This window comes from Megascapheus bottae, chromosome 8, assembly GCF_031878675.1.
Source record: "Megascapheus bottae isolate mThoBot1 chromosome 8, mThoBot2.hap1, whole genome shotgun sequence".
In the NCBI taxonomy this organism is placed as follows: domain Eukaryota; kingdom Metazoa; phylum Chordata; class Mammalia; order Rodentia; family Geomyidae; genus Megascapheus; species Megascapheus bottae.
In genome coordinates, this window is record NC_143516.1 from 59233375 (window position 1) to 59259240 (window position 25866).

Below are 25866 nucleotides of genomic sequence, written 5' to 3' on the forward strand. Positions count from 1 at the left end.
TTGCTTTCTTGTGTTTGGGGGGTAAATTGCTGACTTGAGCAAATTCTTGGCAGCTTTTGCTCTAAATTATGTTAGATGTTGTATTCGTACATGTTTTAAAATACATTTCTGTAATGTTTTTTTTGTTGTTGTTGTTAAGCCAGTTTTGCTGTCAAACTAATTCTCTCAAATGGGCTTCTGCTTTCTTTTTGTGCTGGTTTAGGGCTTGACCTCGGGGCCTAGTTTTTAGTTTGTTAGTTTTTTTTCAGCTCAAGGCTAGTGGGTACTCTAAACTTTGAGCCACAGCTCCACTCCTGGCTTTTGGCAGGTTAACTGGAGATGTCTGAGGCTAGCTTAGAATTGCAATCCTCAGATGTCGGCCCCTGAATAGTATGACAGATGTGACACACTGAGGCCATCCCCAAGTGGCATTTTAAACGGTGCACTCAGTATTAACATTTTAAATTATCTGTGTATTATAGAGTTGTGCTTACCTCCAAAATAGCCTCTACTACGTCTTGCTTTTGGGTTATTTTCTGATGAACGTTTTCATTCTTATCAAACACATATCATCATATTAAATATACAAATGTATAAATTTCACTAGTTATGTTGAAAAGTCTAATTAAGTTTCCAGTACTCTTGTAGATATTCCTGCAGAGGCGTGGTATGTGAGCTGTGACCCTGGGAAAGAGGATACTCCTATCCAATTGAACAGCAAAAAGCCAGAAACGGACCTGAGGTTCAAGTGGTTTGGCAAATTTTAGCACAAAGGCTCAGGGTCAGCACTCAGGCCCTGAGTTCACACAGGGAAAACAGTGAAGTGAAACACTACAAATTAGGCTTATATACACAAAAAGACAAAAAAGACATGATATCGTTAAAAATCAAGGTTCTAGTTACCTTATATTTCTTAAAGTATTGATATATTTGCTTTTCAAAAACATTCTTTTTTCTGTATTGACTCTTAATTTGTAGCGCTGATTACTTTTACTTCTGAAAGCCTAGGCTTTTCTGAATTTCAGTTATTGTCAACACAGGAATATCTCTCTACCTATCTACCTATCTACACACATACATATCTACTTATCTGTCTATCCATCTATCCATCATCCATGCATGGATCCATCAATCATCTATCTGTCTATATGTTTATAGACATGTATGTACATGGGTGTACATATATATACATATATATATATCTTCCCATAGTGACCCTTTGTACCAAAACTATGTGTTCTTTCCTTGTTTTCACTAGATCCCTGTATATTACAAAATATTTATGAACCTTCTCCTTTAGGACACCCACTGAAAGATCTAATTTTAAAAACAGCTGAAGCTTTTTATTTTTCTGCATTACTAACTTGTTAAGTGCTTTTCTTTTTTTAGTATCAGAATGACCCAAGTAATCTTGTAAATTGATTTAGAAAACATTTTAATGAAGATAAGAAAATAAAAAAAATATTTGAATGGAAATTTGAAGAATCAGAGCCTGGAGGTACATATATTTTGGTTACATAAAAGTGATTTAAACAAGATTTGTGTTCTGTTTTCACTAAGATGTCTCAAAATATTCTCTTACGAGCTTTAGTGTAGGAAGGCATGATATTATTTTTCATTGACGCAGAGGAGAAATACCTTGTGTCTCTTTACCTTTGCATGGCAGAGGCCCAATTCCCACCAAAACTCATATAATTCTAAATTTTAATATAAAAGTGTTTTATTTCTCACTGGATATATGATTTATACACACCGTTGTGAGAGATTAGAATGGGAATAATAAGAAGAAGAAATTATTTCACACCAGGCAGGCACTGACTTAACTATTTTGAGTTTGATCCTGTATCATATAGGTTGTAGTGATTACCCTTTAATTGTTATCATTCCTAAAAATATCACCTCACACACACATGGGGGGGTGTTTGTTATGGTGTGAACCAGAGCTGGGAGAGACAAACATCTGGGTAGAATTGGGGGAAAACTTTCTTTGTTGACATCCTAATGGATTTTCACTGTAGATGAGTTTGAACCCATTCAGGTATGTAATGAAATAGGCTAGCCGCAGACCATCACAGTGAACCAATTGCATTCAAATATCAACATCATAATTAAGTTTCTTGCCATTGCTGTCACCAAAGTACCTATGAGAACCATGTGAAAGAAGGAATTAATGTTAAATACAGTGTGAGAAGCCCGAGAGAGAAGAATGGGATTCTTTCTGTAAACAGATGATTTCCAAGGTGTCAGCTACCTCAGAAAGCCAAGTGAGAAATGTGAGAATCCAATTAGTACCAGAGACATTGCTTCACTCCCCTGGGGCCTGAAGTCATGGTGGGATGCAGTGTGGAAAAGTGTGTTATTCACTGTGAGAAGCAGTTTAGTTTGCTCTCTGTCAGAATGCAGCCTCTGTCCGTTGCAGGGAGCGGGCAGCGCTTCCCAAACCCTCTCTTACATTGACTTTGGACACCACAGGACATTCTCTTGGGAAAACAGAAACCAGGCTGTCTTTTTTTTTTTTTTTTGCCAGTCCTGGGCGTAAGCTCAGGGCCTGAGGACTGTCCTTGGATTTTTTTTTTCTCTCAAGAATAGAACTCTACCACTTGAGCCTCAGCATCACTTCTGGCTTTTTCTAAGTATGTGGTACCAAGGAATTGAACCCGGGTCTTTGTGCATGCTAGGCAAGCACTCTACCACTAGGCCAAACTCCCAGCCAGGCTGTCTCTTGAAATATTCAATCATCAATATTTTTATGTAGGGTGTATCTGGAGATGTATGGGCAAATTCACAATAATATAAAAAACTGCTATTAGTAGAATAACAATTTTCTCTTTTTTTATCATGTTGGTGCAGGGGCTTGAACTCAGAGCCTGGGAGCTATTTTTGCTTGAGGCCCACGCTGTATCCCTTGAGCCACTGCTCTACTTCTAGCTTTTTGGTGGTCAATTGTAGTTACGAGTCTCATGAACGTTTGTGCCTGGGCTGGCTTTGAACTTTGATGCTCAGCTCTTAGCCTGTTGATTAGGTAGGATGGCAGGCGTGAGCCACCAATGCATCTTATAATTATCATCTAGAGTGAATAGTTGAATAAGAAATGCAGAGTGACTCTTCTTTTGTCTCAAATGTGAATTGCTACAGCTATGTTTTCAATAGTTCTCAGGGAAAGAAGAGAAGAAGTTCACAGCCTGCAGAAAGCAGATTAGGGAAACTCCCTGCAGATGCCAGGACAGAGCAAAGACAATGAGGATGCCGAGCAGAGGGAGGAGATCCCAACACTCACATGGGCCTCTGGGTTGATGGACATATCCAACAAGAAATAAAGAAGTGCAGTTGTGTTGGGCGTGAGCAGGTATAACCCTGCAGTGCAGTTCTGCAAAGACATGAGTGAGGAGGGAAGACAGGGAGGACACATGTGGGGGGTGAAGGCAGCCCCAGTGTCTTGTCTGCGAGTGATGGGCTCTAGCAGCCACTTTCTGAGAAAAGGCCTTAAGAAGCAAGTACGCCAGACTTCCCTCTGTCCAGAAAGACAGAAGGGTGAAGTAATCAGGCTCATACCAGATCAGTATGATGTGGTGGACATGCTTGTGTTCAGCGAAAGCAGGCGGCCAGGCACAAACTAGATCACCTGTGATTGTCTTGAAATGAATTTAAACAGAGGAAAACAGAAGACAGGACAGTGTTTTACTCTGGGGCCTGCAGAGGCCTCTGCGATGCTGTGTGACAGTGTTTTCTGCCTTGCTGTGTGAAGGTATTTTCTTCTTTGGCAAACAGGTTCCGTCAGCATGCTCCAAGTGTGAGAATTCATCTCACAAACACTGATGAGTGGCACCAGCAAGTTATTCTTCAGGAGACAGTTCACCAAAATCATTTTAAACCAGTTGTTGAACATGAAGGGAAAAGTATTTGTGAATGAACATAGGACAGTCTGTGAGACTCTGGGATGGTTCCCAGACCCAGAGTTCAGGTATAAAAATAATAAGAACAAGAATAAGAAGAATGTATTTACATATAATTAGTAAGTAGTTGTATTAAGGGTTCCTCGCATGTGAGTTTACCAGCACAGTGCATCTTGGTCCATGCCAGGTGAAATCCTTCTCCCATCTCTCCCGACCCCCATCATCTCCCCTCAGGTGACCTGGCTCCGTTCCACCTGGATGCACTGTGTGTCAGGACTGCCTTCTCCCTCTGCTTGCTGCTTGTCTGTCATAGGCACGTTTTGGTAGGCTCACATGTTGAGCTGTTTCTGCTCCTGAGCATCTGCATTGGTTGGAAATTCACAACTCTCATACTCTGTAATCCTAGCTACTCAGGATGCTGAGATATGAAGATGCCAGTTCAAGGTCAGTCGAAGCAGAAAAATCCACAAGTCACTTAGTTCCCCTGAATCAGTGCGGAGCTGGAAGTGGAGGTGAGGCGCATGGAACAGTACCAGCCCTGAGTGTAAGCTAAGGACAGGCACTCGCCCCTGTGTTTCCACCCCAGTCCTAGTAGACAAATAAAGGATGAAATAAGAATGAGCTTGTGTGGCTGGAGGACATGGGGGATGGCACTTCTTGCTGTGGTTTTACTTCTGTATGTTTTGACTTATTGGTTCGTTGTTTCATCACACAGATCTCCTGCTCAGCTCATCCTGATTCAAAGCTGTCTTCCCGCATATTTAATTGTTCTTCTAGGAGAGAAGCTGCATGGCCAATTCCACGGGCCCCAGTTGTCTGTCTTGGTGGCTGACTGTACTGTGTGTTGTGATTTGTGTTGGTGAAATAACTTTGATCTTTTGATGCAGATTTTTTTAAATTCAGAGCTAATTGTTTCATACAATTAGATCTATAACCTTGTGTCATTAACAATTTTCTACACAACTGAGAATCATCAACCTCTACATGATAAGAATTCAGCGTGATTCTCGCTGATTAAGTAAAACTCTTAATCAGATAACTTTCTGAGAGAGAAACTGTCTTGAATTGCCTCTGTTTTTTGAAGCAAGTGAACATTTTATTCATACTAAATAGGAACTATTTTTACTTTTTCTGCTTAAATGTCTGTTTCTTTTTGTATTCTATACATCCGAATGTCTGTTAAAAGATTTCTATTTCATATTAGATGGAGAAACCAAAACTTTCCCTGACAAACAAAAAGTAATTCATGATCACTAAACAAACATTACAAAGAAGTCTAAAGGGAATAATGCAATATGACGAAAACAATTAAACTCAAAGAAACATATTAGCAAAAATCACTAGAAGATCAATTTAGTAAACACAGGGAGAGGAAAAACATAAAATACAAGCAATCAAGAAAATGTCAGGAAACATGACACATCCCCATAATAGCCCTAAACATTAATGGACTCAATTCTCCAGTCAAAAGAAGAATAACAGATTGGATCCAAAAACAAGATCCATCCACTGTTTTCAATCTGTTTTTGGTTATTTTATTTTATTTATTTTTTTTTTCCAGTCCTGGACTTGAGCTCAGGGCTTGAGCACTGTCCTTGGACTTTCTCAAGGCTAGAGCTCTACCACTTGAGCCTCAGCACCTCTTCTGGCTTTTTTCTATGTATGTGGTATCGAGGAATCGAACCCGGGTCTTCATGCATGCTAGGCAAGCATTCTACCACTAGGCCAAACTCCCAGCCCTGTTTCTGATTATTTTTGAATTGATGAATGCTTTCACTGATTATGATATATATGTCTTTTAATGTATTACCTGAATGTCACATTTATTGGATAAATAAAAGATATTAATTTCTGATCCTAGGTAAAAGAATTCAGATACATTACACAAAATAACTTGCCGTTAAATATAAAGAACCATCAAGAATATTATAACGCTGTCAAGCTAACTTACATTAGAAAATGGCCCTATTGAAAAGAAAGAGAAGGAGAAGAAGGAGGAGGAAGACAAGGATGAAGAGGAAGAGAAGGAGGAAGAGAAGGAGGAAGAGGAAGATGAGGAGAAGGAAGAGGAGGAGGCGGCGGAGGAGGAGAAGAAAGAGAAGAAGGAGGAGGAGGAGGAAGAGGAGGAGGAGAAGAAGCGAAAGCAGCAGTCTCAAGCATAGGGACTTTCTTTCTTCCACCATCCCACACAATATATATATTTCATTTTTACTTTTCTAAAATGAATCACCCTAAATCCTGGCCCTAGTGGCACATGCCTGTAATCCTAGTTATTCAGGAGGCTGAGATTTGACGATCATGGTGCAAAGCCAGCCCTGGCAAAGAAAAAAATATCTGAGACCTTTATCTCTAGTTAACCATCAAAAAGTCAGAAGCACAGCAATGGCTCAATTGGTGGAAATCTAGTCTTGAGCACATAAGATTGGTGAAAGTGCAAGGCCCTGAGTCCAAGCCACCATGATGAGAAAAACCAATTGTTACAACTGTCTCTGTAAGTTTTAAGTAATTAATTAAATTTAAAAAAGCACATTGTAAGACTAGGACCGGGTCTGAAGTGGGAAAGTTACATGTCCCATGAGGACTAGCTCCTCTCCCTTGCCCTTTTCACCACCCCAGTGTTTCTCAGCCTCTGCCCAACTGGAAGCTGGAGGCCAACTGAGTCTCCTGAAACAACAATCTAAAACCAGAAAAAAAAATGAAAGTAAGTCAACTATGCAAGGCATAGATCAGTATCTATGTATAATTTAAAGAATAATAATATAGCAAACACTGGTTGATGTGTACAGAAATAGGTTAAGAATTAAAACATTACCAATATCTTCAAAAAATCTACTCTTCCAACTTGAAAGAATAAAATGACTCTATCAAATCTGAAAAACATATGCTATGAAGAGGCAAAGGAAAGATATCTTGCATAATATCTTGTAGGTGATGAGATTGCAAATGCTCAAGTTTGATACGTGATTTCTACTGATATTTGATATGTGATATCATTCTTTTTAGTTAACTAATTAATATTTGAATTTATTTATTGTTGTCAGATATTTAGCCAACTCCACTAAGTATGGATGCATTGAAATGTATCAGAATTCCAAGTCAAAAAGATTCAGAATCAGGCTTGCTATTTCTCAACGCAGATAAAGATTTTCATTTCTCACAGCTAGCATTTAAGGCAGACAGATTTTTTCCTGTACCAAAAACAGAGCTTGAAACAGAATTGGTTGTTAAGAACTTCAATAGTAATTGAGTAGAATCTGCAAACTGCCAAAGGTTGGCATAAAACTTGTGAAATTTCAAAGAGAAAGAGTTCAGTAGATGTTAACTGCCTGTTTCTCTCTGTGTGTCTCTCCTTTTCTGGTATTAGGAGTTGAACACAGGGCTTCATGTGCGCTAGGCAAGTGCTTGACTCCCCATCTATAAGCCCAGCTTCATAGGTTCTTGTGGTAAATCCAACCCCTTTTCTAAATAGGTTTTCGTATTTTCTTAAGTCCTGACTGCTTTCACTAATTCATAATTCAAACATATGTCCTCGGTCTTCATTATGAAAATCATATATCATTGTATAAAGATTATTCTTTGTGCCACAAACATGTTGAAAATTTCTTATTCATTAATTTCATTCTTAAAAACTCCATAAGCAAACAGTGCAGAACTAAGCACTGGTGGCTCATGCCAATAATCCTATTTAATCAAGTGGATGAGATCTGAGAATTGTGGTGGTTTGCGTACAGCTGGGGCACCCAAATCTGTCAGATTTTTTGTCTCTGATTAACTAAGAAAAGGCTAGAGGTACATTTGTAACAGGATGTCAAGGATTCTCCTAACAGAGGATCATAGCAGCTCAAAAGCTATGACCATATGTCCATATAGGATGAGGCTAAGCGAAATGAACTTCAGGATATGGAAACAAGAGGCTTATCTTTGTGATTGTTGTCCTTAATGTATTATGTGAAGATACTTCTTTTCTTTTCAATTCCCCTTCAGGTTTATCTCATGTCGTTACTGTATCTGAATGTAGTACCTGGTATATTGTATATATGCTTATTTGTGTATTTGAAAGAGGAAAGGAAAGGGGAAAAACAAGATGATTGGGAGGGGCGGGGGGGGAAAACAGGAGAAAAACATGGAAGAGGTAACAATATTCATGAAGTAATGCACCCATTACCTGATGAATGTAACTGTACCTTCTATATATCACCCCAACAATAAAATAAAATAAAATAAATACAACTAGAGCAAAAAAAAGCTAGAGGTGGAACCATGGCTCAAATGGTATAGCACCAGCCTTGAACCAAAATAACAGAGCAAGGGTGTGAAGCCCAGAGTTCAAACCCCTAACAAAAATAATCAAAAAAAATTAGGATTTGTGTGCTGTATATGGAGCTAAAGTTGAAGATACTGTCTCTAGTGATTAATGCAACACAAAGGAAATACAACAAAAAACAAAATAACAAAAACAAAAAATAACTGAATGCATCTCTAGTATTTGATAGAAACTAATTTTTCTGCTTAGCATTTTTATTAGGTTTAAAATTTCCGATGGTTGTATTTTGTATTACATTCGATGTCCTTTTGATACTGTTTAAAATACACAGTGTACACATTGTTAATAAATATAGTACAGTTACTCTCAATACCTTGTTAATACTCTCAGTCCCCAACTTTAGTTATTAATAAAAATGTGGAGACATGCCTTTGCCCCTTTCATTGAAATATGTCATTAAAAGCAGCATCAGGCACATAAAGAAGAAATATAATTGCTTCACATCACTAAACACTGGATTCTTGCATAAATAAATAAATATATACACATGAATGTCAAACAGGATCATGATTCTGCATTGTCTTATTTTTCTACACATTAAAATACATACACACATGTACCACGACTGACCCTTTTTGATGTAAGTGTAGTTGGAGATTTCCACACACCTCTCCAGATGATGAATACTCCTACTGAAGGGAGAATGCGGGCCTCAGTAATTTGATTACAAACTTGACGTGAAGGACAGGGAATGCAACTTTTTTTCTAACACATGCTAGTAACGTAAGGAAAATGGAAGAAGAAGAGAATGGCTACCTCCTGGACATTGGTAAGAGAGCCAATGCGCCTCCTGCAAGTCACAGCCTTGTGGAAAAGGGCCCCAGGGTGGCACAGAGAGACCCCAACATCTGAATCTGGTACAATGTGAACATGAAAACATGCAATGATAGTCATAGGCCTGTGGGGTGAGAGAGGATGGGTGGGTGATAAGTTCCTGTGAATTACACCATCTGCCAGGCCCGGTGGCTCACGCCTGTCATCCTAGATGCTCAGGAGGCTGAGATATGAGGACCAAGGTTCAAAGCCGGCCTGGGGTGGCTTAAGAAGGTCCGTGACTTTCTTAATCCCACACATCCACCAAAAGGTTGATATCTCAATCCTCTTAATCCTTTTCAAGCGAACTCAGACTCTTTAAAGACTCTCTGGCTTGTGGGAGGTAGAAGAAAAGGAAAGTTGCATAGTCACTTTTCACAATTACCTGAAGTAGAGACCCCCCCACCCTCCCCATGGATCTCTTTTGGCATAATGATGAATTCTGAAATCTGGAAGTAGAAGACTTACATTTCCTACCTGAAACTTTGCAATTAGTATTCAATGGAATCTTCCTTTTAATACACTCTTAGTATTTCTCTCAATTATCAGTGTTATTTCCTTACTAGCAGCACCTGAATTTTTATAGTGCCATTCTAAATGCTTTTGTATTCTTGTCATTACACGACCCTTTTGCAAATGCAATGAATTCACCCATCTGCTTAATATACTTTCCTGTGTGCTATAATGTTATGGGAAATTTAGATTTACCAAGTCTTTCTGTAATTGTGTGCGTGCTTACTGTCTTCTTAGATCTTCCCTGACTGAGGGCAGAACTCAAGAGCTTGACATTGCTTGTTATGATCTGAATCTAGAACAACTCCCATGCTCCTGGGCATGGGTCCCAGAGGAAGGGGCACTGTGTGTGTGTGTGTGTGTGTGTGTGTGTGTGTGTGTGTGTGTGTGTGTGAGAGAGAGAGAGAGAGAGAGAGAGAGAGACAGAGACAGAGACAGAGACAGAGACAGAGACAGACAGACAGACAGAGAGAGACACAGAGAGAGACAGAGTGAGAGAGAGACAAAGAGAGAGAGAGACAGAGACAGAGAGAGTCGGGGAGAAACAGAGAGAGACAGATGGAGAGAGCACGTGTGCGTGCACGTGCCAGCGCTACGTAGCTTGAACTCAGGGCCTGGGCACTGTTACAGAGTTTTTTTGCTCAAGGCTGGTGTTCTTCCATGTGAACCACAGGTCCAGTTCTGAATTTTGAGTGGTTAAAATCCATTCTAGGTTTGGAGTGGTTAATTGTAGATAAGAGTTTCAGAGGCTTTCCTGCCCAGGCTGGCTTTGAATTGCATTCCTCAAACCTCAGCCTCCTGAGGAGGGCGAGAGTGCCCCCAAGTCCATGCTGGGAGGGAATGAGAGTGCCCCCAAATCAGTGCTGGGAGGGGGTGAGGTGGGAGTGCCCCCATGTCAGTGGTGGGAGGGGAAGAGGCCAAGGCCTGCCAGTCCCAGCCCCATCTTCACAGCTCCCTGCCATCACCCCCATCCCAGCAGGGGACCATGTGCACGTGACTTGTGGACACCCAGGCCTTTATTTTGCTCAGTACCTTTTGCTCTTTAGATCACACAGACATGCACAGTTGTGAAATCTCTCTCTCCCTCTTCTCCAAGGCCTACTTAATACACAACTGGGGTTTCTTTCCCAGAACTAACCAAAATACATTATACAGTAATTATTCAAAAAGTCTCTGAGTCCCAAAGCAGAGAGGCCAGCCCTCGGCTCTTAAGTGCAGAACTAAAGAAAATCAGAAAAATCAGCAAAAAATCCTGGCATTTCACCTCTCAACAATCTGATAAGGATGTGCCTTAGTATTGATCCATAAGTTCAATCAGCAACCGATCAAACAGAGCAAAAGTGACTTTGACCTACTTCTAACTAAGTAGGATCCACTGTGTTAAATATGGACGAGTTTTCTTTTTAAAAATAGTAATGTATGACATTGCTATCTATGCTTCAGTGTTCCAGGAGCAGACAACACTACGAACAACGGAGTAAAACACTCTACCAGTGGCTGACATTTTGTACGAGAGGAGCCTTCTCTCTGGTTCTGTGTTCTAGGAGCGAGGCTGTCACTCATCAGTGAGCTCATCACTGTGTTATGTCTCACTGATATTCATATCAGCTTTGCTTTTCTGTCATGTGTGCTTTTATAGTGACATTCACTAGAGTAGCGCTTCTGTTTTCTGTTTATCAGGAGGGTGTTTTATTGCCAATGACAGGAAACTATCCAGCAGCTGGGTGGACATCTCACCCCTCAGCCAGTGGCGAGAAGCAGAAGGGATGCTGGGCCAAAGTGCCCTCTTAGGTGCGGCTTTCCACCCCCGTGTGGCCCCACTGCCTTCCTGGGTTATCTCCTGGGAGGAAAGTGGGAAATGGGAGCAGACAAGCAGGCATTCCCATGAAGTTGTTCTTTGTCAGAGGTCACCTGGAAAGTTCTATGCACAGGTCTTCTCTTTGTCTTGGGCCAGAGCCCATGGCCTCTCCATGAAGGGATTATGAGAGGAGCCGGCTCTGCTCCTAGAAAAGTGCACTCCTTAGCACTGACCCTGGCCTGGCCTGGGAGACAGGCTTCCTGGAGAGAACAGTGGTTTCCTGCTGGGTTCTTCATCAGATTGCATGTCTTATATAAGTCTCCTTGAAAGCAAGAAAGTATCTGAAAGAGCTCATATTTACTTGAGTTTTGCTTAGTATCAGAGTAAAGCTTCGCACAAAATCTTGTTCATTTCTCTTAGTTGTATAGTGGGTCAATTGAACATCTTCAACCAGAGATTATAAAATTTCTAAGTATTTTTAAGCTTATTAGCCTTCTCTCCTCCTCTCCTCCCTCCCCTCTTGCTATTCTGCCTTCTCCCTTTCTCTACTACATCTTCTCCTCTCTTCCTCTTTCTTCTCCCCTCTTTCTGCTCCTCCTTCTTTTCCTTCTTCCTTCTCTTCCTTATTCTTCCATCTTCTCTGCTGCTTTCTTCTTTCTCTTCCTCTTTTCCCTCCTGCCTCTCCTCTTCTCCCTCTTCTTCAGCTTCCTTCTTCTATCCTTCCTCTCTTTCTCCTTCTTCCTATCCTTTCCCCTACCTCTTCTCCTCTTCCTTCTCTTCTTTTCCCTTTCCCTCTCCCACTTAAGAAAGTTTTCCTCCTCTTCTTCCTCTTTGTTCTTCCCCTCCTCTACCTCCTCCTCTTCTTTTCCTCTCCCTTCTTCCTCCTCTCCTCTTCTCTCTCTTCTTCTTGTTCCTCCTCCTCCTCCTCCTTCTTTCACTATCACCCCCTATTTTCCATTATGAAGAGTTCAGCTCTAAGAGAACAGAGTATTATTGCATCATTATATTTATCAAAGTATATTTCCAGTCTTTTAAAGTCATATATACTATAATAGCTTATAACTCCACACTAAAGTAGCTTAAAGGCATGGCTATTTGGGAGCTGGAAATCCTTATATTAACAGACAAAAAAAGTTACTGATGCCTCCTTTCTACAAGAGCCTAGATTTGGGCATGCTTTCCGGGTCCTGGCTCTGTAGGTGATGCCAGTCACGTGACCCTGGTGCAGGAGGATGAGGCAGAAGCCTGGTCACCTAGTCAGGTGAGAACAAGCAAAGATGGCCAGGGTCCTGGCCCAGGGCGGAGACTGCCGGGCAGCGTGCAGGCCCCTGCTTCCAAACCATGGTGCTACCAGTACAAAAGTAGGTACAAAATCAACTGATTCTTGCAAAACACTGCGTGAAACTAAGTTATAAATATTGTGTGTTTGATCACAGTTTTGTCTTCTCAATTGAATCACAGGGTTTTCTGGGAGTGCTGGATTGGTCTTTCTCTCCTGCTTAAAAATCCAAGAACTATTATGGTGTTTGGGACAAAGCATACTATAAATAGTTATTTTCATGTAAATCATGTTATTATGCTAATGAACACATGACGATTTGAGCATCTCTCCACTAAATAATTACTGCATAACTTAAAAATAGTTATAGTTTTTGAGTTTATAATATATAATAAGCACACAAATTTGAATGGCTAAAATACAGAATAGGCAAAATGCAAAAGACAAAATACATAACAAGTACACAAATTCACAGCAAATATATAACAAGTACACACACTGAGGAGACAAAAATTACAGACCAGACCAAAAAATAAAGAAGAAGAAGAAAAGTCTCTATCCAACTGTTTTTAAATTACTTTTCTTAAAAGCAAATTCTGCTATGGGTTTATTGAAAAACTCCCAGAAAAGAGTGTGTTTACACACATATGATATTTTATTGCCTTTTTATACATGAAGTTTGCCATGGTCTTGCTCTGTAACTCGATATTTTTGTTGAGTGATGTGGATTTCACTCTTTCTCAGTGCCATCTGACTTCATGCTTTAAGCCATAATGTCCTATTTCACTGTAAAAACCCAGCATAGTCCTTTTTTATCCCCATTTGATTGGTTGTTTTTTGTATGTTGGGTCACCATACTATGAATGTAAGTATCTGTATAAGGTATATTTCAGGATAAGAATTTAATGGGTCAAGGTGAGTGTGAAGTGAGAAATTCAGTAGATTGTCCAAGTGCGGTGTTAGGTGAAAGTCATGAGCCTGTGCCCCGGGGAGTGTGGAACCCAAATGTCCCTTCTGAGAGACAAGGCTGTGCTGCTGCCACTGGCTTGTCACCAAACTCATAAAACGTTCATGAATCATCACCATGCAGAGTGGTCTTTTACGACTTTTAAATTTATTCTGATGTTATCAGCAGCATTATACCCTATTTCAGAAATTATGCTTTTTCCCTTTTTGCATAATAAGCTTGCTTTCCTACCTGTCCTTTTTTCTTCTTTTAATTTTATGGTGTGGTAATACTTGCTGGTTTGTTTGCTAATGTATTCCATTTTGTAAATGTGTGTGTGTGTGTGTGTGTGTGTGTGTGTGTGTGCCTGTGTGTAAGGTGTCAATTGGTTTTTCCTTAAGCAGGCAATTTCAATTAATCGTCCTAAAATCTCAGAGTTTACCTGTTGTTCACACTTGATTTCATTTTATTTTTTTTGTCAGTCCTGGGGCTTGAAGTCAAGGACTGATCACTGTCCTTAGACTTTCTCAAGTCTAGAGCTCTAATACTTGAGCCACTGCACCATTTCCAGCCTTTTTTTTAATATGTATGTGGTACCAGGTCTTTGTGCATGCTAGGCAAACACTCTACCACTAGGCCAAACTCCTGGCCCCTTGTCCACACTTTAGAAAGGACAGGTCCACAAGCACTTGTGGGAAGGAAGACAGACACCCCAGAGAAGACTTAAAAGTATGTAATCCTGAATCTAAACTTTGTTTCCTTAAATAAGAGCTTCCTGATAGAATCAAAGTATCATGATAGTTTCATCAGTATTTCATGTTATAATTTATGATATGGAAGTCATTTAATTAAAAGGAAATCTCATCCTGTTTGTTTGGATATCTATCGGTATCTATCCATCTCTGGGCAGCAAATCCTAAGGAATATCTATTTTCTACACTTAATTTTCAGGCAGATGTTTTAGTGTGTTCAAATACAGATGTGAATATTTTCAAGAGAAAAGACACTGGACTCTGCCTGTTGCTGGCTGTCAGTCATGTCATGCAGTGGTGACATGAAGCAGCACAGTGTGATGAGGCAGCAGACTTTCCTTCCTTCATTGCCGTACCTCTGCTCCTCCTCCAGGCACCTCAGGCCATTTCCACGGAGCAGGCCAGGCCGCAAGCTCACCCATTTGGCAGCTTGGCATTTCAGCCATTGTCTCAGCCCAGCTTGAAAGGAATTATTTCAAATCTCAATCCAGAAGATCTCAATCTCAACTGAGATATTGGTTTCAGTCATCTGAGCCCCAAGGGAGCCATGAAGAGGGACACACTTACTGGACTTTGTTCCCGATTTATAGGACCCAGTGAGGCTCTTTGGAAGGAGGAAGAGAACACTCAGCTGTGAGAACTGTTTAACCATATCTGAATGAACATAAAGAATCTGGGTGGAAAAAGGACAACTTTCTAATAACGACAAGAAAGAAGTCCTCCCAAACCATGAGGAGAAAATGACATTCTTTTCAGATGGACTGATTGGCACCCAAAGGTAATTGCCATCCACTGAGGAGGATAGATTAGGTATATTTTAGTATTAATTGAAATTTATGCAATCTTGTCTTAAACTATAATTATATCCATGGAGTGCTATGTCCCTACATCTAGAAAATGAGTACTTTTCTTCCTAAGAACAATCACATGTAATGTGATCAGTAACTAAATATGATTGAAATTTCTTAGGAGGTAAATCATAAATGTTTCATTAACATCAAATTTAATGTTACATTCCTTTGTAGAGTGTGGAAGGGGTAAATGAAGCACGGTGAAGGGACATGGGTTCTTGTTCACGGAAGCATGTTTATCATTGTAGCACGTTGGTCATTGCCAGTGGCAAATGTGACTCGGCAAGCCTTGGGAAGAAAACACAATGCCTTACTTGCAATCAATTTCACACAGCCAGGGGATATGGATCAGCCTCTTGGGTCTCAGTTCCTTGTGAAAGGCGAGGGAGCATATCAGGTTATGTTTTTTAATTTGTCTTTTGAATTTCTAATAAGTTTCTAGTAAGTCTACCTGCTATTTGGTAGATGCACCATTATTATAAGGTCAGGACTGCCTAATGGAGGAGTATTCTCACGTAGAGCTTGTCAATGAAACTTGGTCAAATGCTATGATCACATCTGAGAGGTCTCGGTGATTTCGTGGCTTTGTTCACTGGTTATTTTGAATGCCAATTACATTCATTGCCAAGCAGTCTTCCAGTCGAGGCCCTAGAGTTGGCGTCCTCTGAAGGCTCTTCCCACACATCCTTCTGCAGAGTCATCCTCAGAAACAGCACCTGAGTCACACTCCACTTTATGTTGCCTAGCATTTTATATGTATTTGTCTTTTTGTTACCTGTTTCTACTGTGAAAGCATCAGCTTTGCAAGGGCATTGATGTGAATTTGCTCAGGTCTGCATAAACAATGCCTCAATTATGTGGGGCACAAGTGCCAGTGCTCCTACATGCCCCCCTGCTCCTACATGCTTGGGGATGTGCTGAAACCAGTCACTGTGTGGTATGCGTTTGTGTTAATACGCTCCTTCCTCCGGATACACTCAACCTGTTGGCTTGGTTTTGGTTTGGGATATTTTGACATTGGAAACCATGATACAGTGGATTTCTTTGGGCAAGCGTCCCATAGCACAGTTGGGGTGCTTTGTTGAGGATGGGGGTCTTGGAGGGACACAGCAGGCCAGAGGGCTCGCATTCCACCACTGCTTAAACCTTTTGAAACCCACTGAAGAAGATTTGGCCCCCCTCGTGCTCTCGCTCTGTGCAATATTTTGAAAAAGGAAGTGGGTGAAATAAGCAGAAGACCCTCAGACAAATAGTCAGGGCAACCTTAGAGTTTTATTGTGATTATTTCGATGCGGGCACATAATGCACACATTCACTCCTTCTAGTCTTCACTCTTACACCGCGCTTGCTTTGCAGGGGTCTGATGGGTTCCAGTCTTCTACCCTCACACAAGTAGAGCATAAAGCACTCGTGCCACACACATCCACCTTTATCCCTTTCTACACACCCCTACCCCACACGACCTCTTTATACTCCTGCCACTCCCTTCTCAGGTGTGGATTCCACTTGGAAGGCAGATAACACGCAGCCTTTGTCAGCTAATCTCAGCAAATCTGATGAGCTGCAGCTGCACACGCGTTCCTGAAGAAATAAACAAGACATGGTTTCATTGCCGGCAGAGCCAGGGGCGTGTGCGGGGCAGAGGTTTTCGTGTGTTTGCCCGCGGAGGGGGCCGGGTGCCTCTGAGTTTGTCCCTTGCTCAGGCGTGGATGCCCAGCTCCAGGGTGGCCCATGTGTGGACGCATGCAGCCTCCACTCCGAGGCCGGGGAAGGTGCATGGGCCACGAAGCTCTGGGCGTGCGTATGTTTGGATTTGCACTTCACTTAGGCCAAGTGAATATTTCCTCCTGCCTCTGTCAGCCGTTGGCGATTCTTCCCCAAGAGCTGTCATTCATTCGCCCACTCACAAGTTGGGCTGTTTAACTGGTGGAGCATTTTATGTTTTTAGGCTAGGAATACTTTTTCCACGGACTGGACGATAGGGATTCGCTCCCATTTGCGCCCGGGCCTCCTGAGCCCGGCCACTCTCCACTTTGCTGTGAGCAAGCTTTGCAGTTTCCTAGACTCACATATGTCACCTCTTGTTCTTGTTTTCTGAACTACTAGGTCCTATTAAATTATCACCTGCCAGATACCTTCCAGGGCTTTCTCTTTGGTTTTCTGGTTCAATTTGCTACTCTTATCCAGGATCTATTTGAAACTGATTTTGTATACGGAGGAAATAGCAATCTAATTTTAGTCCTCGCATGTAAATATCCAGTTTTCCCACAACATTAGTTGAATAAACTATTTTTCAGTATAGAATTTTTAGAGCCTTTGTCAACATTTATGTAGCTATAGCAGTGTGGGTTTTTTCCTGGACCTTCTATTCTGTTCCAATGACCCTTATGCTTAATTTTGTGCCAGCACCATGCTGCTTTTGCTACCACAGCTCTTTAGAATCATTTGAAGCCAGAAATTGCGAAACTTCTAGCATTGCTCTCCACTCAAGACTGCTCCGTGGTCTTTCATGCTACCAAATAAATTTTAAGGCATCATTTTCTACATCTGTGAAAAACAATATTGGAATTTTTATGGGGACTCCATTGAATCTATAGACAGCTTTCCATAGAATAGCAATTTTTATGATATCAACTCTGACAATATATGAGCATAAGGGGTCTTCCTTTTTTTTTTGCTGCTCTCTTTTTTTTTTTTTGTAAAAGGGTTACATGATATTTGCCAGATAGAAGGTGCATTAATTCACATACATTGATACCCTTTCACATGTCTTGGTACCCATTTCCCTCCCCCCCCCACACCCCCTACCCGTCTTGGTTTTCCCCCCTTCCCTATCAAATTTCAAGTATCCAAATACAAATAAATTCAATATATCAGATAACAAAGTGAGATACTATACCAATATGAGATAACCAAGGGACAGCAAAGGAGATGAGAGATAACATAGTACATTAAGGACATTATGGCTTTTGTTTCAATATCCTGGAGGTCCTTTCAATTAGCTTCATACTATATGGCCTTATGTATCAAGGATTTGCTCTATTGCAGATCTCTGCTAGTAGAGCCCAGGTTTCTACTGATTATGACGAATGAGGGAAACCATTGAGCCTAAGTTCCTTTGAGTCTGGCTTACTTCACTTAATATGATTTTTTCTAAGTCTTTCCATTTCCTAACAAATGGGGCGATGTCATTCTTTCTGACAGCAGCATAGAATTCCATTGTGTACAAATACCACAACTTGTTGATCCACTCATCAACTGAGGGACATCTAGGTTGTTTCCTTATCTTTGCTATGGTGAATAGTGCTGCAATGAACATTGTTGTGCTAGTGGGTTTAGTATGTCCTTGTTTCTGGATGGTTGGGTAAATGCCAAGTAGTGGAATTGCTGGGTCGTAGGGGAGTTCTATGTTTAGCCTTTTGAGGCACTGCCACACTGCTTTCCATAGTGGTTGAACGAGTTTGCACTCCCACCAACAGTGTAGTAGTGATCATAAGGGGTCTTCTTATTAGTACCTTCTCCAAAGCATGCCTTCTGTATCGCATGGCTTTCCATGTAGATTTTCTTTCACCTCTGCAGTTATATTTGTTTCTTTTTTTCAAAGCTGCTATTTTGAATGGAAAAATTTCCCCTGATTCTTTCTCAGCCTGTTTAGAGCATTAAAAAAAACAGAAAAATTACTATGTGTCTATGTGTTGATTGTGTATCTTGCTTGTACAAAGTATTTTTATAAAAAGGATACATAATAAAGATTGTGGTTGAGTATAAGCATACAGAAGGTAGAGGAATAGAACTTGAAGTAGGCTTAGAGATAATCTTTGTCTGTTTTTATCAAAGCCAATGACTGTTAGAATAAACAACATATTAACATGCTCAGTCAGTAAAGATGGTCCCTTGTTTTAGCATTTATCTAAATGAGGATTAATGTTAATGTATTTAGGGTGTGTGCCATTCAACTTACTACAATTATATACAAAGTAAATTGCTCTCTAAGGGTTTTTGTATTGTTAGTAAAAATCCAGTAATTGTTAAGGATCAGATTCTCTCCTGAACCACAGAGAACTGCTTCAGCCTGCTAACACGTTGATAGCCACGCATGCCTTGTAAGGACACTGCCTCCAATGGCGCTGTCTACAGCAGTGTGCAATCTCTTTGAGAAGCGATATAACCACAGGCATAAGGCCCCAGGGCCCAAACAGACAAGGGGGAGGGGGAGCTCGCTCGGGGTGGTAGGTCAGGCACTCTCCTGGCCAGTGAGGTGGGGCGCAGTGGGTCAGTGTGGGGCTGGGGTTAGATGAGCACCAGGGTGAACGCAGCTCCACACGCTTTCGTGGGGGCGGGCGAAAGGAAAGGGTAGATCCTGACTAGAGCTCATTGACAAGTAAGTCACTTCACCTCAAAGAAGAGGGCTGGAGAGTTGTGAGGTGGTGGGCCCGTGGGTGTGGGGGAAGCAGGAGGCAGGAAGGCTGAGGCCCGGTGACTCCACTCCTCACCAGGCTTGGACCAGGTCCGGGTGTCGACAGTGATGCTATGTCCAGAGCTGGGGTATGTAGGTCATTGTCACCCCTGGGGGTCAAGTGTTCAAAAAGAATGTCAAGTTCTTCCGTGGAAACTCTTCTCCACACATGTTTGAAGTGAATTTTATGAGATCAGCTTTAACAACAGTAAGTGCTTTGGGAATTATGAGAGAGAGAGAGAGAGAGAGAGAGAGAGAGAGAGAGAGAGAGAGAGAGAGAGAGAGAGAGAGAGAGAGAGAGAGAGAGATCAGAGCAACCTGTGAAAATCACTTTTAAATATGCATGATTGCCTCTTTATTTTGAACACATGTGGAATATTGCTGGTATAGAATAAGAATAAACAGGGGTGGAAGCAGAGGTTATTCTGTTACAGTACTAAGCCCCAAACGAAAACGAAGAAGGCACACACATTGTTTCCACAGTCTTCTGGCAGCCGATTGAGCTCATAGCCGGTGGAGTTGATGGTCGGAGTTGATGAGAGTCTGTGAGGAGCAGAGGGGAAGGTGAGGAAGAAGTTAGGGAGGGAGAAGATGCTGGGAACACCAGGCCAGGAGCCACTCCTGGTCTTAAGTAGCACCAGGGAAAACCACTGAGTCCAACAATTGACCAAGTTTAAAGAAGGGGGAAGAACCCACAGGCTCGCAGCACACAGAGGCAACTGTGTGTGAGGAGTGTTTAGAACCCGACTTTGATCCTTCCAATTCAGGAGATGTATCAATTTATCATAGCATAGCACTTAAAGATGTATAAATCTTACGTCTTTATCTGTCCGAAGTAGAGCCTAGTAAAAACTTAAAGGAGAAAGAACTGAAGGATGGTGTCCGGCCGAGATGGCCAGGCTCTAGGAGTGTACGAGAGAGCTGCTGCATTGCTCTCAGTGTAGACAACCGGGCAGAGGCCAAGGCCTTGTGGAGCAGCTGGGTGAGCAGAGGTCAGAATTAAGACTTGAAGGAATCCCACTGGCCAGGGCCTCGCTTTCCTGACAATGGGAAAAACCTGTGTGATAAACCTGTGTGTTTATCACCGAGGAGATGTCCAAACTGCAAATTGACCACTGGTCACCCCCAGGGAGGACTGTGGAAGACTCAGGACTCCTGGTGTTTCCCAGTTAGGATTGTCTGCATTCTTTCCCATGAGCTGACCTGCCCCTCACAGATGCTTCACAGTGCTGTTCCTCATCTATCTAAAAGGTGTTTATGAGCCGGGAGACAGAGATGTGAGGAGTACAGTTCAAAACCAGCCAGGGCAAGTCTATGAGACTCTTCTCTCCAATTAACAAGAAAAAGGCAGAAACTTGAGCCGAGCTGTGGCTCAAGTGTAGAACATGAGCCTTGAGAACAGCAACAACAATAACAGAGAATAAAACTCACGAACGTGCACGCTCATGCACACACACACACACACACACACACACACACACATAAAATATCATTTATGATTAACCTCTTGTCTCCTCTATTTGACTGTATCATCGTTTCTCCCTAGCCCTGAAAATTCCCTTACACAATAACAATATATGAGTATTTTCAGAACTACTATGAAATTATTCTAGCAAACCTGAAAATACCCTAGAAATAGTGTGTGTGCTGTCTGTATCATTGAAAGTTTTAAACAAATATTTCTGAAATCTTATGTGCTCCTTCACTTGGGTGTGACTGGTCCACTGCCCACCTACCCAGAAAAATCCTGTACTCTGCCTGTGTGCCAATGACTTTGTAATGCCCTTGAAGACCTCCTTCCTGGATCTGCGATAGGGCCACCTCCTTTGTGCCTGCCTCCAGGCTGGAAGATGAAGGAAGCCAAGTGGCCCCTGGCTCCTTCATGCGCAGAACAGAAGCTGCAGCCTGGCCCAGACCCGGGCCCAGCATGGATGACATTTCTCCCTCATTGACTCCTTGGCTCCTGGTGCTCAAGATGGATCCAAATTTCTTTAGCTCACGAGCTTGTCATTTTTCCTTCCCAATATTAGAGCAAAGCTCCCAGTTCATTGTGTATGGTGAGACAATCCAGGAGTTCCTTATTCTCAGCACATTTCATATTTTTCTCCAGTTCATTCATGCATCTTTAGGATCAGAATTGACTGACCTTCCAAGACCTAGAACAGTAGTTTTTATTCCATCTACTTTCATCTGAATGCGTCTGAATTCACATGATTCCATTGAAATTCAGCATTTTAAAAGTCATCCTCCTAGAGATTTAATCTATCCACTCACTAGCTTAATATATATTTACTCAGGGTGAACGGCATTAGACATTGATTCATAAAGAAAACTCAGTGAGTCCTGATGTTATAGGGCCCCTAAGAGATATCACATAATTGTTCCATATCACAGTGAGTGAAATACGGGTATCAATAAACATTTCATTGAATGCTGGGTTTAGAAAAGCATTGAACCCAATTAATTATTTGATGTAGTAGTTCTATAGAGCACTGTAACAACAGAAATCGGAACAGAAATGTTACATGTTAAATACAGTTCTATAGATAGAAAAGTGTAACTGAAAAGAAATTGGAACAGAAATGTTACACTTGAATTAGGTCTACTAATTGAGGCTCATCTTAGTGGTTAGCTAAGTATATTTCACTAGAGAATGGATGAGTTGATGTTCAAACCCATGACATGTTTTGAACTACTACCAAGGATTGAACTTAGAGCCTCCTCCACTTCCCTGTTAGCTTTTTCACTGAAGACTCGCACTCTGACACCTGAGACATACCTCCAGTGCTAGCTTTTCAGTGAATAATTGGAGATTAGGATCCATGAATTCTTCGTCTCTCTCATAGGGGAGGATTCCAATATGGCAAGCCATTTGAACAACTGACTTAATGACCACCAGGAATCTGGAAAGTCTGTTATCAATTGGGGGTGAGGTCAGGGAACGTGGCAGATGAACAGAGAGGAAGGGAAGGAGAAAGCAGTCATAGCATTTAGTGCACATGCATGAACACGGATGCATGTCGCTGGAGGGGAGGGGCGGGGCTGGGATGGAGAACGGGGGAGGAGGATGTTGATCGAGATGTACTGCACTTGTCAGCTGACATGTGGAATGCAAACCCGTTTGTACAACTAGTTAAGAATAATAAAAATAAGTAAAGACATAGAAAAATAACTGGTGATGAATCCCACAGACATTTTGTCCAGACTGCTTTGAACTGCAATACTCAACCCTCAGCCTCCTGAGTAGCTGGGATCACAGGCGTGAGCCACTGATGCAGGACTCAAACCCCTGGCTTTCTGAGGCCCTGGGGACTGGTCTTGTGGCTTATTCAATGGTGGTGTCTCTGAGCAGCAGCTGGCTGGAGGTGAAGGCACAGGCCCCCTCCTGACCGTGTCTGGGGGAATCTACACAAACTTTAGTGAGCCCCAGTCACGTTTATTATGTAGGAAACAGGAACAGACGGTGGACATAGCAGTGGATGACAGAAATCCATGGAGTATTATGTACAGAACAAGACTGTCCTGAGAATGCAACTGGCCCTTTCTCATCTACCCCATGTTCAAGGCTCTGGGAGCCAGTGCCAATGGGGACAAGGAGTGACAAGGTCACGTTTGTGTGCCTCATCCATCATTCTGCCTGGCTTCTAGGGGTGGGGTAGAGGAAAAAGAAGAGCAGCAGAATCAGAAGTCTGACAACAGTCCCAATAATGCAGGTGATTAATGAGCTGCACGCAGAGCAACGGCATTGGTGTCATGTGGCATTGGTGCCACACGATGTGCCACATGGCACTGAGCTGTCTTCCTGGCACTGCCACCTCCATGCTAAAGTTTCTAAGCTCTGGAAACGGTCTGTGAGTTCAGTGACAGGGTCACACCCACTCCTCGACCCACACCACCAACTGCAGTGGTGCTTGGAGCACTATGAATTTCCCACAGACCTGTGGTGCTGTCAGCAACAGCACTGCACTGCTCGTAAAATCTCTGGGGATCAGGACATAGAAAATGAGCTCTAACTGTCAGCTTAGAAGTCTACATAGGAAAGGGGGGGTAGTCTGCCTGTCTACACTCCTAACTACTCAGGAGGCTGAGATCTGAGGACTGCGGTCCAAACACAGTGAAGTCTATGAAACAACTTTAACTATAATTAACCAACATAAAGCCAGAAGTGAAGCTATGGTTCTGGAGGTAGAGTACCATCCTTGAGTGGAAAATGTGAAGGACAGTATCCAGATCCTGAGTTCAAGCCCCAGAACTGTTGTGTATGTACACACACACACACACACACACACACACACACACACACACACACATAAGCACACTTGTTCGGGTGCATGGGTAGAGAAGACCTCCTGCTCTGGCAGGCAGGTGAGAGGACACACAGACCCTGAGTCACATGGGCCTTGTTGGGGACAACGTATTTTGTGTGCAACTGCATTGAGGCTGTGCTGGACACAGGAATTTCATCTCATGACCTGGGGTCCCCTGATGTGGGGCCATTCGGGTTACAAACTATGGAAGTAAAGGCCACACAGAAAGCCCATGGTGTGTAGTCTTCCTCGTTGTAAAGGCCACACAGAAAGCCCATGGTGTGTAGTCTTCCTTGTTGGAATCTTCTGCTGCTGAGCCTCTGAATATCATGTAGTCTGTGGCTTGTGCTCACTGCTCATGCACATGCTGTTTGTAAAGTGATTCTACTGGATATTTCTGCTGCTCTTGTGATTACTTCAGGTCTGGCCAGCTGATCGCCTGGACGGGCTTGGGGCCCGTGGGTACCCAGGCTGTAATGCATTTTATGCCCCTTACCAGCTCTCAAAGCTAATGCTATGTTAAACACTAACCAAAGCATGTTACAAGGACATACCAAATGGTAGGAAATAAACTCCTGTCATATACCTCGAACGAATGTCTGATGCATGCAGCACAGACCATTAAGGCCTTCTTAACCCCCCCATCACACCCCAGGACCCTACGCTTATACCTCAAGCTTTCTCTCAATGGCAGTTTAATGTTTCAGATCATCTGAACAGTGTGCTTTCTACTGATGGATGCCAGCAAACTGCACATGGGACCTTGCTGGCAGATGGGAGTTTTGCCTCTAGGCACAGAGGAATGTGCCATGACAGCCATCTTCCCAGACTGGACAATTCTGTTTTTCTCAACCACAGCTTTTGTCCCAACACCACACATGGGTGGAGCTTTCAGGTATATCTAATTTCTGTTTGCAACCCATTTCTGTGTTATGGAAAGCCGTTCCCACCCTGTCCAGTTTCACCAGGTGAAGAGCTCTGAGATGAGCTCAGACAAACCCAGGAGATGGTAGAGGAGGGAAATACCTTTAGCAGTGAGAAAAAGAATATCATTAAGGACAGAGGTTTTGGACTATCATATTTTAAACCAAAGCTGGCGGGAGGTTCGCAATCTCTGCTGGCCTGTGAATCACCTAAGTCTGAGGAACGGAGCTGAGCCTCTTGCCTGGTGGGGACATGGACTCTAAAGGAGCTTTGGGCTCAGGGATGTGGAGGCAGGAAGGACAGACACCAGCTGTGCTTGTTGCTGTAGCCCCAAGACAGAGGAGGGTGGGGTTGGGGACTGGGGCACCGTGTCCCCCTGAGGCTGCCATGTGGGGTTTGGTGCTTGGAGGAGCAAATGGGTTCTCATCTCGGCGCTGGGCTGTGTGGTGATGGATGATGTCATCTGCTCTCAGGCTGGAATGAGCTCCTTTGTATATATTAAATTCCAATCACTTGTGAAGTCATGCAAACACATCTAGATGTCTTTGAGTGTCAGAACACCTGAGCCTGGAGATGAAGAATGACGCCTATAGAAAGAAAACCACGTGTGGCATCAGGATTTAGGCAGCTGCAAAAACACAGGGAGGCTGGCGTCGCCTTGTCTCCTGCGCGAGAAGGGCTGGCGGTGGGGTCAGAGCACTATGAGCTCACATCTGCTTTACCTGGAAAGGTACCAGTCACCCTCCAGGGTGTGGCAGCCACTGCTCGTCTCCTAGGAGTTTCACAAGGAGACAAACCTTATTCTGCTGGAGGAGTGGTCATTCCTGTTCCATTTAGCAGCTGGTCACTTAGTTTTCCCTCTATGATGACAAAAACAAACAAACAAACAAAAACAAACAAAAACCAAACAACCCAGGCTCCAAGGTATACACTGTACCATGGAAGCTGATGGCAGCTGCTTATTCTACCAGCTAAGAGGTAATTACAGTGTCCAACACAACTGGCTGAGTTTTGACTCTGTGACATGTCAG